Source organism: Maniola hyperantus, chromosome 14 (assembly GCF_902806685.2).
Source record: "Maniola hyperantus chromosome 14, iAphHyp1.2, whole genome shotgun sequence".
Lineage (NCBI taxonomy): Eukaryota > Metazoa > Arthropoda > Insecta > Lepidoptera > Nymphalidae > Maniola > Maniola hyperantus.
In genome coordinates, this window is record NC_048549.1 from 2,377,925 (window position 1) to 2,391,630 (window position 13,706).

Genomic DNA, 13,706 nt, shown 5'->3' on the forward strand with positions numbered 1-13,706 from the left:
AATTGTAACCAGATTTAAATAAGTAAACATACACTTTGATTTGATGAGAAGTTCCCAAAGAAAAACGGATGTCTAAAAATTCTCACAGTGACTTAACAAAATAACTTTACCTTTTTATTTCAACTCCGCACAAAATTGCATTTAATTACTTTAGATTAGAGTTCAAAATCTATTAAGAATGGGGGTTTTAGATGTGATGTTTTTGAGATGAGAGCATGAAGATCGTGCAAAAACGCAATGAGATCATCGCAGTGTCATTTGGACGTGACGTGTAGATCTGCCGTGTCGATCTTGATTCAAGCTGTGGAGTTCTTGATGATAGATAGGTTCATGAGGCTTGAATGAGACTTTCTTGTGTTACTAGCCAGGTCCAAACCAAGTGGGCCTGAACCAAGTGGGTCGAAATTAAATTGAATTGAGGCTGCGCGCTTGATGTGAACTTTATCTACTGAGGTCTAATTTATAAAGTTTAATTAATAACTGATCAGCCTGGCTGTCCAGCGCGGAAATGCAGCCAGTATTCTTGGCACCATTCATGATTTATATAGTAATTAGATAAGGCTAGCTAAAAAACAAAAAAATTTGAAATAAAATTTTACAAGAAAAAAAAAGGTATACTTAGTTATGAATAATTATATTAAAAAGAGGGTCTTCCAATTAATAACTTAAATGTAACTTAGTTTTATGTAGTAAGATTGAACATTTTCACAAAACATGATTCAAGGTTATAAAATAGCTGTCGAGACAGCTATTGCATTTCTTAAGTTATTAATTATAGTAAGTAGACAGTACTTACTCGTACCTAGCTGTTTAAAGAATTATTACTTCACTGAAGTTAGTTAATTTATTGAAGTTCTACACATAACGAAGATGGTATTTATGCTATAGTACCATATCAATTTGTATCGGTATATTATTTTCATCAAAATGTATTTTAATCAAACCAATCAAACATTTGTACAAAATAGTTTAATGAACCTTTTATTTAATGATGGTCAGTAGCAATAGTTAGTCAAGAATTATTAACGACTTCATTCGTTAGGAATAATAATTATTTAAACGCCTACTTAGTTTAACTACGCACCCCTACTACTTTAAACAAAATATATTATTTAAAACTGGCCAATATAGAACGAAACATACCTAGCATGTTACAATCAATGTGAGCATTCGTATAGTTAGTTATTTCCGTATTTTACAGATTAGCATTATTGCTACTTTTAAATCATGTTCATATAGTCTTTTTTATAGCGATTTGACCGGCCATTTTTCATGGAAAGAAACTGTCGGACTTACTTCGTTTACTACATTAACTACTAACAACAAGATAATAACAAATAACAAGATATTATTCCCTTTCTAACACGCAGAAATGCCAGTGTTTTGCCTGCGCGCTTTTTAGCATTTCAATTACGACTTGCGTTACCAATTTACGATTTTCAGTTTCATTTCTAAGCCACTGATTACAATTGAGTATTCTGATTCGAGTTACAAATGAGTTTCGCACTGGTGATAGGTGCGTTGTTGCATAGTTTCCAATTTATGGTATGGAAGTAATTTGTAACTCAACAGTGTAGTACGTACGAATGGTTTATTTGCACTGATTGGAGGTCGGAAGTCGAAACCGGATCAAAGAATGCGTTTCGAAGATTTTAATAGTTGTTGATTTAACGATGTAAGGTAGGCCTACAAACTACAAAATATTAATTTCCGGTATTGTCGTCTATGTGTCTAATTAGGTATCGTTAACAATTAGATTTCGAAGTTTTGGAGAGATTATGTGAAATAAGTTTTTTAAACACAGTTTTGATTTAGAAGATCTACTTGCTTAGATTCCTGTCTTTTATGAGAAAGCTAGATGAGTCGCCCCAGCTTTTCTAAGGTGGAACTTTTCAAAAGGATTTTCAGGAGGTAAAAATCAATTGTGTGCAATAAAGTGTAAAATAAATAAATAATTGTTTTAAAATATAATATTTAATGTAGTTCAGTCACAGTTTTGTTATAACTTATAAGACGTATAGATAACACATTTACATATATTGTACATAGTCAATGGAATACCTATTCCCTAGTAAATAGGCCCTTACGTGTATAAAACAAGTGGTCCTTTAGGTTGAATTTTACTCCCACTTAAAGGACTTATGACTGTTCAAAATATAAAACACTATTGTTAAAAAGTTGTATTGGTATTAGCCCTTAGCCGGCCGGTTTGACTATAAAACCGGGGTGGGACAGCTAGAACTAGATGCGATTGCGAACGGATATAACGTTATAAAAGTTTATGTAGGTATAAGTGGTGTCATTGACCTTAAAACAGTAACCACGTGACAGTCTGTGGTTATTCTAGTAATCGGAAATACGCAGCTGATGTTGCGGTTGTAAAGATATCCTAGTCGGAAGGTAGTTTCTCGGATTGCATATCAGTAGCGGAAATCGGGAAGTAAGAGATCATCTATATTTCCAACTAGCGGATGCCCACGACTTCGTCCGTACTCCATGTACAATTTGGTATTTGACTCCAAATTTTTTATTACTTTATTATAAACTAGAATAAAAATAATGACGTAAACTGAAAAAAGTAATTAAATCAATCAAATAACAAAAAAGTTATAAGCATTTAAATATTTCTGATTAGACAGAGATAGCGATACAGCAGTTTGACGTCACACCTACTAATGCCATAGCACAGCCTTGAAATATACAGTCCAATTACGAATATACTTGTACAGAGCAACGGTGGGGTGGGTTGCGGAGCGCGCAGATTCGCGTAGTCTGCGCGTTGATGGACGAGGGTTTACGTGAGCGTGGTAGATTGTCTTACCTAATCGGATTTATGTAGAACCGCTTTTTTGTGGGATGTCTCCTTTAAAGTGATTTCAAAGTGTCGTGTCTTCCCGACTTTTGGCGGTAGTCTGCGATAGGTGTTAGCTTATAAAGTAGTTTCACTTATCGAGTGATCTTTAAAACGTGTGATAATAAAATTACGGTGACGACCGGTTAGCTTCCGCTGTTCCAATATTTGACCACTTCCACTCTAAAATAAGAATGATGAGGTGGTAACAAGTACTGTACAGGCGCGGATCCAGCCCTCAAAAAAGGTTGTGGGCACCCGAAAATCGGCCAAGTGCGAGTCGGAATATGAATTCGCTCATGGTCGATACAGTGCATTCCTACATACTTATTATCCAAGATCACATCTTTGTGTATATTTAGGAGAACTAGCCCGGATAATATTTTGTGCTGTTGAGGCAAGCAACAAAGATTTTACTCTGTGGAAAAAGATCTCCTGCGGCAGCTACGCTGACCGGGAGAGTTGTTTTTAGGGTTCCGTACCTCAAAAGGAAAAACGGAACCCTTATAGGATCACTTTGTTGTCTGTCTGTCTGTCCGTCTGTCTGTCTGTCTATCCGTCTGTCTGTCAAGAAACCTACAGGGTACTTCCCGTTGACCTAGAATCATGAAATTTGGCAGGTAGGTAGATCTTATAGCTGACATTTGGGGAAAAATCTGAAAACCGTGAATTTAGGATTAGATCACACAAAAAAAATTAAATTGTGGTCATGAACTAATAATTAGTATTTTCAACTTTCGAAGTGAGTGACTATATCAAGTGGGGTATCATATGAAAGGTCTTCATCTGTTTCACTTCACCATTCTAAAACAGATTTTTATTTATTTTTATGCATCATAGTTTTTGAATTATCGTGCAAAATGTCGAAAAAATACGACTGTAGTACGGAACCCTCATTGCGCGAGCCTGACTCGCACTTGGCCGGTTTTTTATTTTATTAAGGCATAGGATATAACCAATATCATCGCCTATCGACCTGAATAGGTAGACCGTGAAAGTGTGACGTCACAAGTCTGTTAGGGTTGTGGGCATGCCCATCGTGCCCACAACGCTGGGTCCGCGCTTGGTACTGTAGGTACAGTACGCGGCAGAAAGTAATGTACATCGGCCATTAGAATGACATTTCGGCTTTGTAGAGCGTTGTCTCTATCACTCATTCCCATATGACGTTATGTTGGTCTCAACGACAGAGACAATGCTTACAAATCTGATATCTCCTTCAAAAGTCCGATGTACATTACTTTCTGCCGCGTACTGTAATTACTTGCATTGTCCTCAAATATCTACCTAGTACCTATTACTTTGACATTTAATATCCAAATCCAAATCTAGTTTCAATCAGCTTATAGTTTACACCTAAATCTTTGGCTAGTCCAATATAACTTTCACAATGTTTTTAATCCCGTAGGCTATACAGTGATATAATACTTATCTGTTTAAAATTGAACTTCAAAACAACTTTCCTTTCCATTGTAGTTGCGCAGGCTTATCAATGAAATTGCTTTTTATTAGCTTTTTCTGTCCGTAGTTTCGCTAGCTTTTTTATAGCGGGTAGAGTAAAAACAACCATGTTTTCCTCCAAAACCAGATAGAAAAAATAATTTTTCTCACGCGCTGAGTGCGTTCTTGATGAACGAATCATTTATGCAGTTTTAGAACTCTTGAATAAATCAATAACGTTTTTTAGTAGTTTATTTACGTACACTACGGTATACATCTATACTTCTATACTAATAAATAAAATTGAAGTGTCTGTCTGTACTATCGAAATAACTACCTCATATTAAGCTCATATGGTTATTTGAACTGTACCATAACTGAATCACACGTTTTTAAAAATTTTGTCTGTCTCTATCTATTTGAACGGGCTAATCTTCGGAACGGCTGAACCTATATGTCCACTGCTGGACATAGGTCTCTTGTAGGAACTTCCACTGCGCTGCCTGAATCCAGTGGCTCCCTGCAACTCATTCGATGTACTCTGTTCACCTTGTTAGCTTTTCACGGCTCAACTGTTAAACCGATTTTGATGAAATTTAATACAGAGTTAAGCTTACATCCTGGGGAAGGACATAGACTATATAAATAAGAGTTCCCACGAGATTTTTAAAAACCCAAATCCATGCGGATGCATTAGCTGGCATTATCTAGTTAAGAACATGATATATGTAATCATAATATAATAATTTATTCGTTAAAAATATTAAAATTTAAATTAGGGATTCTATTAAATAAACTTAAATCTAATAAATTAAAAGTACTTAAAAATATTAAATTAAAACATACTTACAAACTTAAATAAACCTTACCAACTTAAAACTAAACGTCTCGTAATAATATAATGTATAGAATTCTAGGTTATCATATAAATGTACCAAGACAGACAGACAGGATGCGCTCAGAATTACGAGGTGTAGAGGTTAATCAAAATGTTGTACCTATGTCTGATTTGAAACATACATCCGAAACTGGTTGCTCGTTTATTTATAGTTTATTACTAGTTAACTGTGTCTAGATGGAACACATTCTCACGGGCATGTACTTTGGTATTTAGATGTGTGTCGATAGAAAATTATAACTTTGGTTTCCGTTCGAGTAAAACAAGGTTTTAACAACAAGGAAAAGATGACTGACTGACTGATTTATCAACGCACAGTTCAAACTACTGGACGGATCGGGCTGAAAAGCATGCAGATAGCTATCATGACGTAGACATCCGCTAAGAAAGGATTTGTGAAAATTGAACACCTATTGAAATAGGGGTTTGAAATTTTTGTAGTCCACGCGGACGAAGTCGCGAGCATATGCTAGTTCTCTATATACAGGAAGATTTTTTTGGTTTTGCACAATTTTTTTTTGGTGATTCCGTATCGTAAATAGAACACATTTCGATTCATAATTTTGTACCTTTTTTGAAATAATTTTTGTACCTTAAAATAAGCAAATCATGGTCATACTATTCGTAAACAAAGCACGCTAGCTGACTCTGACGTTTTCCCTTTAAAAAAAGTACCAAGTTCGCATCTTAGACGATATTAAAGCGCGCAGAGGTCAATAGCCGCCGCGCGCGTCATCGGGTGTGAGTGCGTGTATTTTAATCAACAGCTGAAGATAACGTTTGTAGGGTGACCCTAATCAAGTGGATATCTTTGGTAAACGATAACTTTGGTATTCTTAAGTAAAATAAAAAAATAAAAAATACGTGTTAATTAAATTTCGTTTCTATACAACATAAAAAAAAATGTGCAAAACCAAAAAAATCTTCCTGTATAGAGAGAGAGCCAGCACGTGCGCCCGTGCGCTGGATTGATCATGATGATGGTCATTAAACTTAAAATAAATTTTAAGGTAAAGTCAGACGCTACTACAAGTACCTACCCAGGTATAATAATTAATGTCCATGTTATAAACAAAGTAAAGTAATAAGGGTAATTAGGCAATGGACATGTGTCAAAACAATGAAGTTCCTCCCATAATTCCACGAAGGCTTGTAAAGCAAGAACCTGGAGTATGGTCGGAGGGTCCCGTAGATATATTATGTACCTAAACTCTGAATTTTTGCAGAAAACACATCTCATTAAAATTCCAACTTTTTATAAAGAAAATTCACAATTTTTCAGTTAAAGAAAGAAGGAAACAATATTCATACATTCATATATGATCAACCCATCGCTGGCTCACTACAGAGCACGGGTCTTCTGTCAGAGAGAAGGGTTTTGGTCATAATCTACCACGCTGGCCATGTGCGGATTGGTAGACTTCACACTTACGATGTGTTCCTTCACCGTCAAAGCAAGTGATATTTAATTACTTAAAACGCACATAACTCCGAAAAGTTAGAGGTGCGTGCCCGGGATCGAACCCCCGACATGCGATTAGAAGGCGGACGTCCTAACCACTAGGCTTCACAGCTTTTTATATTTAAAACACTCCATCATCGGACCCTGGTCACTGTCTGAACAATAAAATGGTAAATATTAAAGATACAATAAGAATAGGATTAAAATTATAAAATTATCATTACTAGATATTAAATATTATTCATTTGCATGCTTATATATTATTATATTATGAGAATGTTGACTAGAATTTATTATAAAGCAAGATTAGTACAAAATAAAAATAAGGACAAAGTATAGTAGTATTAAATAATTGCTGTCCATGGTCTGACTAAGTCTCTGTCAATAGAATAAAATTATTTAAAAATAGTTACTAGTTAGTTGTCAAGGTATTGAGTAGTTGTGTAGTAAAAATAGGCATATACAAAGAAACACTCAATCATTTCAGTTTCTGCTTATTCAAGGAAACACTTAATATGTTGAGTTACTAACGAACCCTAAATTAGTTACACCAAGTGAATGGCAGGGGGAAATTAAAGGGACATCTTAGCGCCGCGCGGTCCAACTCATTAAAATATCTCAAGCAAATTAAGAAGCTTATAAAAGATGTAAAAGCATTTTTAAGCACCATATTTATTTAAGTGATGTTACATCGTGTAACACGTTTTTAAGGTTTCTAGGGAATATTTATGTGGAATTTCTTGAAATGTACCAACTTTTATGAGTATCTCTAGACATGCCAACTGTCCATGCAAGCAAAGTATCGGCATAAATTGTTACACATATTCTGTGAGTTGAATCTGAAGAACTTCAGCTATTCATAAATACAGTGATTATCCGGCCCTCAGTTATACGGATTCGAAATTATCCGGAATACCGAAAATTGTTCGGCCAAGTGCGAGTCAGACTCGCGCACCGAGGGTTCCATACTCGGGTATTTTTTCCGCCATTTTTTACGATAAATCAAAAACAATTACACATAAAAATAAATAAAAATCTGTTTTAGAATGTACAGGCAAAGCCCTTTCATCATAAAATTTATTTATTTACATAATATGCACAAAACCCGCTTTTCTTCATACATTCGATTATCCGGATTTTCAATTATCCGAATCCCTAACGACAACAATTAGTCCGGTTAATCGAGTTTCCATTGTAGTTAAATTCTTTTTACGACTTATTGGCATTAGACGATTTGTCAGCATTTCTTTTATTCAGATACAAGTTAACTCTTGACTGCAATCTCATCTGGTGGAAAATGAAGATGCAGTCTAAGACGGAAGCGAGCTAACCTGGAAGGGGTATGGCAGTTTTTATTTAACCCACATCTCTTTGGTTTCTACACGGCATCGTACCGGAACGCTAAATCCCGGTACAATATTTTCTACCGGCTACTGTACATCAATTATTATTATCGACTAGCTGCCCCGGCGAACTTCGTACCGCCTAAACAGTCGATTCAAACTTTTTAAATTTTTCTCTCCGTAAGAACCATCCTGGCAACGATTTTTTTATTTATTATTTATTTATTTATAAGAACCATCCTCGTACTTTAAGGAATATTATAAAAAAGAATTAGCGAAATCGGTTCAGCTGTTGTCGAGATTTGCGATCAGCAACACATTTAGCGATTCATTTTTATGGAGAAAGAAGATCTGACTTAAGTTTCACTTTACGGCCACCGAACTCGGAATTCCTCGATGCCATTTTATAAGGCTAATAAGGACGTACAGGAGATATATTGTGTTGACAGTGACTCTGGGTTCTGGATCTAATTGGATAAATTTAGGACCCTAATTGGCTCGGCTACTTGAGCTACTTCTTGGAACTGAGCCAATTTAGTAAAACAAAATAAGAACCAAAATCTGGTGGCTCCCAAAAGTCAATAGATAAGTTTCTTCACTCTTTAGAAACACCTTTGTTGGTGAGGGTTTTTGTTTTGATTTGCAGAATTATATTCGCCATTTGGTATTTGGCTCAAGGTCTCCACGTTCGTGCTTTTTCAACGTTTATAAGTTTCTTGAAGCTTTCAAATTGGTCAGGTACAAAAAATCTGCACACAGACCCGCCTGCTCGTTTGCTCGCTTTCTCTATTTAAAAAAAATCTGCCGCGTATTTTAAGTAGCTCTTGCAACACTGCAATCTCGTTTCTTAATTGAATTTGAGAACATCGTAACTGAACGCAACATTTACGCAAGCTCCAAACAAACAGACAAATTACACGCATCGCTCTAAGTAACGCAACTTACTTGACAACTAGAGTGACAAGCGATACTTTACATTGGTGTCGCTTTGTACTTACTTAATGTATTCTAGTGACGACATGTAAGTTTATGGGTCATAGGACAACAGTGTAAGTACCATGAACCAAATTCTCATTGATTGTAATTGTAACTTAAAAGGAAAACTAACGCGTTGATAAACAATAAACTGAGGAACTGAGAGCTGTTCAAACTTTGACCAAGTGTACCATTTTAAACTAAAAAAGTACGTCATTATGATGTGAAGTCACATTCCAGTATTTCATAGATTCTCATTCTCGCATACTAAGCGCGCGTTTTGACGTTTGATAAAAAGTCACTGATTTGACTAGTTGTCAAATAACGTATTGCACCATTTCGATCAAAATCACGAACTTTGGACACAGTTTTGCTGACTCAATTCAGTTTCGCTCAATCGTTTTAAACTCATTCTTGTATGTATCTCGTGAACCGTAATACTTAGGTAGAGAGTTGAAATTTTCACAAAATATGTATATTTATTGCCGCTATAAACAATTTTTTTTAAATAACCGCCACGAAAATAAAAAAAATTAAAAGTGTAATTTCTTGTACGATGGTACGGAACACTTCCGACTAGCACTTGGCTGATCTTTTTTCTATTGCCGGTAAGTAGTAGTGTAGACTGTAAGTACGAGTACTGATAAGGTATCGTTACCGACCAGTAAGGTAACATAGGTACCGGTTATCTGCACCGGCGCGGCGCGGGCGCAGACATGCAGTTGTTGCGATCACTTTCACTGCCCGCCTGCTTTGTTTGTTTTATATTACGTACACTCTATAAGAAAAGCTTCAAAAGAAAAAAACCGGCCAAGTGCGAGTCAGACTCGCGCATTAGGTTTTCCGTACTACAATCATATTTTATCCACATTTTGCACGATAAATCAAAAACCATTATGCCTAAAAATAAATAAATATCTGTTTTAGAATGTACAAGTAAAGCCCTTTCATATGATACCCCACTTTATATAATTATATCACTTTGAAAATTGAAAACAATAATTCTTTGTTCATGAACACATTTTAATTTCTGTCTTGTGATGTAACCACAAATTCACGATTTTCAGATTTTTTCCCCTCATGTCTGCTATAAGACCTATTTTCCTGCCAAATTTAATGATTCTAGGTCAACGGGAAGTACCCTATAGGTTTCTTGACAGACAGACAGACCGACCACAAAGTGATCCTATAAGGGTTCCGTTTTTCCTTTTGAGGTCATCATCATCATCATGATCAACCCATCGCTGGCTCACTACAGAGCACGGGTCTCCTCTCAGAGAGAGAAGGGTTTTGGCCATAGTCTACCACGCTGGCCATGTGCGGATTGGTAGACTTCACACACCTTTGAGAACATTATGGAGAACTCTCAGGCATGCAGGTTTCCTCACGATGTTTTCCTTCACCGTTAAAGCAAGTGATATTTATTTAATTAATTAAAACGCACATAACGCCGAAAAGTTAGAGGTGCGTGCCCGGGATCGAACCCCCGACCTCCGATAAGAAGGCGAACGTCCTAACCACTAGGCTATCACAGCTTATCTTATTACGCGAATTTACAAAATTATATCGATATCGGAAAACGAATAATAAATGGCATTTTCAAAGCTAATAAGCCTTGATTCGGCCATGAACACCGATAAGATTCGAGCCCTAATAAGTCAAAGTCCCTTCGTAGAACGTAAAACGGTATCCGTTCACTATTATTCGAGCTACGTAGTTATTCAGGCATTTTACATACCTTGAGTTGGATCTTATGAGATAAGTCCTTTTAAGGATATATGTACAGTCGACTCATACAAGATTATTAATTGTTTAATGCATAATGAATTATTTTCATGTTTTACGTAAATACCTTCATAATCATCAGCAATCCATCGCCGGCTTCCTAATGAGCACCGAGCACAGATCCTGATTCCTGATCCTCTCAGAATGAGTAGGGATTGGCCAAAAAACAATACGCCCCGACCAAGTATAAATTAGCGGAATTCACGCAAGAACATTAGGAAACTTTCAGACAGGCAGGTCAAATATCACTGCTGGTTCGGAATGCCTTCCCCACCGAGAAGAAACAGCATGAAACTCGGCGATTCCACTAATATTTTGCCACGTATAAATGCAATTGCAAACCCGCGCATTGCTGGAGCGAGCTAAATACGCCACGCTCTTTTATAATTTTTTTTATTCACTATAGGCGCACGCTTGACCACGATCACACCTGATGGGCAGTGATGATGTGGCCCAAGATGGGACACGTTTGCTTACAAAGTCCCTATTCACTCTTGTTTTCAAGATACAACGATTATAATTGGCAGGAAACACTGATCTCGGAAGATTATTCTAGACCCTAGCCATGCGGATAAGAAATGATGACGCAAAGCGTTTCGTATGCGTAGATGGAATGTTGACGACTAGGGGTGGAAACTTATCCGACGTCTTGCGGTACGGTGGTTTAAATGTGAGGGGGGGATAAGATCGAACAGCTCCTGAACGCTGTCTCCGAAACATACCCTGTAAAACACCGATAGGCCCGCAACCTACATAATCTTGGAATGTGTACTTTTTTCAGGAGCTTCTAATAATTTATTTCGGAGCAATCTATGCTTTTAATAGATTTTTAAACCTGTGTAAAGGTAAGTCTAAAAGTAAAGAAAGGTGTTTTCTGCGTCACTGTACGCTGCCAACATGTATAGTACTTTCGATTTCAAAACTACGCAACGATACCCATATCGCGTTACGAGAGCTGATTGCTCTTATAGAACCGGACTGTGGCCTGGCACGGCTCGGTTCGTGTTAGTTCTGAATACATTATACTCCTGAACCACTTCAGTAAACTTCTAAATAACAATTATATCATTGCGTGATATAAACATTTTACGTAGACTTTATTTGGTTTTCCACGTGAGTATAGGTTCGATTAGATATAGTCCGCGCCAATTAAATAGTCGTTTTTGAAGTTAACCGCAAGACGCGTCGCAATAGCATTTTTTAGGCGTTAGTGAGGCGCGCAGCGGAACACACCAGCCATTAGTGTGAGTGCTATACACAGTACACGAGCGCGTGGAACAATACCTGCGCGAACTCGCACTCGCATCGTAGGTTGGACGCGATTATTTAACTGCCGGGAACAATATCTGAATCTGATGTGTTACTTTCGTACATTAGAAGTTTCTTACTTAGGTACCTATAAGTAGAAGCGCTATTTTCACTGACCTCTACTAGTAAAAGTATGCTAGACCTGCGATTGCCGAACTGTTTTCTTCTCAATTAGGGACATGTTTTTGTTTTGTTCCTCAGACAACATTAAACAAACGAGTCGCAGGGAGCGTCCAGCGTGTATTAACTATTAATAAAGGTCAGCGAGGTAGGTAAACAAATTTTACGCTCGTAGCGCTCATTTTTTTATTTTTAAATTTACCTTATAGGGCTAATTAATAAGTATCTATTTAAAAAATTCATTTCCTTTGCATGCTTGATTAGGTACATTTTTGTAATAGTAAAGCAAAATGTCGGAGTTAATGTATGCAACCAATTATCCAGTTTTGCATAATATATGGAACGTAGCTGTAGCTCACTACTTCGTTTGCAGCTTATTAGAAATTTGTTATTTCTGAATGTAAAAAACTTGCGCATAAAATTTTGCGTTTAATGCATTGGCTTATATATTACTTCGTAAGGACAGGGACATTGAACAAGCAAAATGGCACCGACTCATTGGTCCTAAAATGTTTATTTAGCACCCATGCAACCTCAGTGACGTCTCGATTTTAAACGGGTAGTTCATTAGTATCTAAGAGGTGGCGCTGATTTATTTGGTTCCAAAACCGTGAAAAATTTTGTTCGCTGGGGCATATCTTGTCATTTATATCGACGGTTTAATGTCATTAATAAATAAGATAATGGGCGTTTTTCCACTCACCGGCCCGGCACCGGCACCGAAGCCGGCGCCGGCGCTGTGCCGGTGCCGGGGAAGCATAAATGTGTGAAAATGTATGGCTCGTTTTTTCACTTACCGGTACCGGTGGCGGCCCGGCGTTGACTCCCACCGGTGACGTCGCCGGCGCGGCGCCGGGATAGCAAGCTAATGCCTCATGCATGGTGGAGAGTGGAATTATATCAATGCCTAGCATCTAGACCATACATGCCGATCTGTTTTTCCACACTTTATATGCATTTATTATCTCAAAACTAAGTGTTTTATAATAAAATAATTATTTTACCAAGAACATGACATGTTTATCATTCACTTTAAAATAATTCTTATTTTCGTTCGCGTATATATTTAATAGTATCATTTGCATTTTGCATTCACTAACTACAATGTACTTATTTCGAGTCCAATTGACTATCATGACTATGTTTTTGATATTCTTTTTCAGGACATGAATAAAACAAAAACAACTATATTGAACAAAGCTTAAACTAACGTTTAACACGTGCTTCGTATGGGCTAAACGGGTTTAACATTTGTTTAAACCGCGTTCAAAGTTTTTGTTTGTAAGCCTTTCGCAGTATTTGGATTTTTGACAAAATAGGTTCTTAATAGATTATTTTGGACAATCCAGTCTACACAATAATACAGGGTGTAACCAGAACGCCAGTAAAAATCTATCGTTATTGTTATACTACCTAAACATAATCTAATACCAATAACCATTTGCCTCATTTTGTAGTTTTAGTGATTTAGTATTTTTCAAACTCGCAATGTATAGCGTGCAAAACTCGGGTCAATACCCCGCC

The 13,706-nt window shown here is 36.8% G+C and overlaps 2 protein-coding genes across 5 annotated transcripts in view; one reads left to right on the forward strand and one right to left on the reverse strand.

Annotated features, from left to right (window-relative positions):
• The window catches only part of LOC117988107 (probable E3 ubiquitin-protein ligase RNF144A), a 197,743-nt gene extending 190,523 nt beyond the window's left edge, over positions 1-7,220 (forward strand). The window contains exon 13 of the transcript XR_011237517.1: positions 7,207-7,220. The gene's annotated coding sequence lies outside the window, so the exon portion shown is untranslated. The remainder of the gene's footprint in view (positions 1-7,206) is intronic.
• LOC117988577 (uncharacterized) overlaps positions 1-13,706 on the reverse strand; it is a 109,098-nt gene that overhangs the window by 47,363 nt on the left and 48,029 nt on the right. The window lies entirely within an intron of this gene.